Raw genomic sequence first — 3236 nt, 5'->3', positions numbered from 1 at the left:
CTCATAGAATTTAATTGTTTTGTTAGAGAGAAGGTTAAAATCCACACTTCTGAGAGAAGAGGTGGAATGTGAAATTAGGTAGGGAGCCAATTATGTGCAGAGGGTCATGGAGACTGGCAGATGGTAGGTACTGAGAGATGGCGGGGTGGGTGAGCGATGTAAGTAGGGAGAGAGAAGCCTGGTATCTGAGGAATGGAACCAGAGAAGAACCTAGCCAAAGGGGAGTGGGGAGGGAATGACAGAGATAATGAAAGTGATTTTTCTACTGGATGCTGAAATGGACACAAAACCAGGGAAGGTTTCCAAGGACAGAGATGCTGTGTTCTGTTTCTGAGCGCAGGAGAGACAGCGAGTTATTGCACCGTAGCTCAGCTGAAGCGTGGACAGCCAGGGGAGACTGTCAAGGAGAAGACAGTGGCAGAGCTGAGAACAATGAAGGGTTATCAGTGTTTTAGGAATATTTAAAATACAAGGAACCATGTGTTGCAATTGAACTTAAAGGATGTAAACCGAGTATCAGAAATTATTTGTGATTCCCCTGAAAAATAAGATTAAACAAGTTAAAAATCTTGATACTTTGGAGGCTGTTTGGGGGGGGATCATTTAAATATTAAATATCTATTTTTAGGGTGTATTTTCCATAAGTACAGTAAGGCTACAGATTTACATGAAGAGTAAAATTTTCAAAAGTGCCTAAGTGATTTAGATGTTTCTAAGGATCCCACTCTAATAGCCCAAATATTTAATCAAGCTGTATATCTAGTTTAACATGCTATAGTCAAACATATTATATGTTTACTACCTTCAATTATACTTGAATATTGGCAATATTCTGGCTTCCTTTATGTCATAAGTTTTCCTCTAAGTATAGCTACAAATGTATTGTACTTAAAAAAAATTTATCGCTGTATACTTAGACCTTGTGAACATAACTGAATTATTGTACATCTTCTGAAACCATTTCTTACAGAAATACCTGATACCATTTTATGAACAGTTGATATTTTTCAACAGATCTTGCTTTCGTATCTATTTACATCACAGTAATGCTTAGCATAATATGTGGCTGTTTAGTCAAATTTAATTCTTGTGAACTGTCATTAAATTGTTTCCATGCATTTTTGGATATTTTCAGACAGGATCTGATCTACTCTTGAAAAATATTTTAGGACTTAGATTCTGCTTCTTACATCAGAGTGATGCCACAGAAGTCAGTGAAGTTACTCCAAATTTACACAAGTGTATCCAAGAGCTGAATTTATTTTTTAAATTGTTTCTCTAGCTGCAGCTATATAATTTTGTTAAGATGAAGACTGACACTATGTTAATGACTGGAAACTTAGGCCTCAATCCTGTGATCTGATCTGATCCTTATGGGTGGACCTTCAGTTGCACCTGTACAGAATCCCATTGAAGTCAATAGGCACAAGGGTCCACCCACATGGATCCAAGTGCAGGAGTGGGGCCTTAATTCACAGAGTCCAAGGCCAGAAGGGGCCATTGTGATCATCTAGTCTGATGTGCTGTATGACACAGGCAGTAGAATTTCCCCAAAATAATTCCTAGAGCAGATCTTTTAGAAAAAAATCCAATGTTGATTTTAAAATTGTCAGTGATGAGGATTCCACCATGACCCTTGGCCATAATGTATTTCCTGTCTTACAACTAAGGGCCTGATCCTCCACATGCTTGCAGCCAGGGTATAGAGCTTTGAGCTGTGGGTTGTACCAAGGCCTAAACCTGCAGACGCTTATGTGCATATTTAACTTTACTCAAATGAATCATCCCACTGAAGCAATAACTCGTATGTTTCAGCAGAGGTGAAATCTTTGCAGGATCAGGGTCTAATGCTGAAATTAAAATTAACTTGTCTCATAAGTTGTTGGTGAAATCATGAAGTCACAGTACTGACTTCATATAGTAGTTAAAATTGGAAGATAGGTTCCAATATACAGAAGATCTTGACTTTCCCACTTCCTTTTCCTAAAACCCCCTCTCCTTTTAGCCTGAAATAATTCGTGTTAGTCTGAAGCTACAAGATAATTTTCCTGAGAAATTTTAAAGTAAATTCAACAAGCCATTTTAAAATGAAGACAGAAAACACAACCACCCCCAGCATTAATTAATATGAAATTTGCCAGATGATGGTGCTAAGAGGTTCTAGTTAGGAGCAGGGGCCTCATTGTGATGGTACATATATATCAGACAATCATTTTTCACTTTTCAGAAATTATTTCCACTATTTTTTCCCACTTATAATTCCAGAACAATTAGTTCTGTAAAGTTCACAGTAGCGATCTGAATTAGATGTCTGTGAAAATCCACACATAAAGATCCAATTTTATGAACAGAAGGGTGTAATTTTTGAACTGACCCAGAATTAACAGTGGTTACAACAGGAAGAAATTTAAGTCTCCTGTAGTGACTACTCTGTGAGTAGCCTTAAGAGTGTCACAAGCTTCATCTGTAGCAAAAAAGTTAGTTTCTAACGCTTTCCCTAGTGAACGCAGTTTGAAAATGTAGTGTGAGTTTAGTTTAACGATGTTTCTGTTTACAAAAAACTTAAGGATGAAAATTAAGACACTGAGTCATTGTAACAGCACTGTCACTTCTGTGTACATTTGGATGTTACCTTAGTCCAGTGTTTCGCAATCTTTTTGCACTGGAAACCCCCTTTGGACTTAAAAAAAAATAATTGACTCCGTACCAAGACTTGAAAAAATTGCGATCTCTTACCTTAAATATTATTAAGTAAATTATTAACAATTCTCAGGGCCGGCATTCGGGGCTGGCACGCAGGGCAATTGCCCAGGGCCCCACACCACTTAGGGAAATGATAATCCTCATGTATGGTGTTCGAGTGGATGCCAAATACTAGCTAGTCGATTTCATTGACGACTGAATACAAAAATGAACAATCAAATAAGACAACAGCTTTGTGAAAAACAATGTAACATGTATTAAAATCTCTGGTCAGTGTGATGGTGGAGGCCAGACTAGGTGATCATCATGGTCCTTTCTGGCCCTAAAAATCTCTGAACCTATCAATTACTTGAAAATCTAAGGCCCCAGCTCGCCTATTTCCATTTCATGTACTATCACCACCAACACATGTTCTGCAGGGCAAATTCTCTGAGTATCATCTGTACAAATCCATTTAGAGCTTGTTGGAGAGTGTTTTCCTCCCCATAACCCCACAGAAATTTTTTAGTTTTTGGCAAAACAAAAAGTGTAAG

The sequence above is a fragment of the Trachemys scripta genome, unplaced genomic scaffold (genome assembly GCF_013100865.1).
Source record: "Trachemys scripta elegans isolate TJP31775 unplaced genomic scaffold, CAS_Tse_1.0 scaffold_28, whole genome shotgun sequence".
Classification (NCBI taxonomy): domain Eukaryota; kingdom Metazoa; phylum Chordata; order Testudines; family Emydidae; genus Trachemys; species Trachemys scripta.
This window is presented reverse-complemented; position numbering follows the sequence as displayed.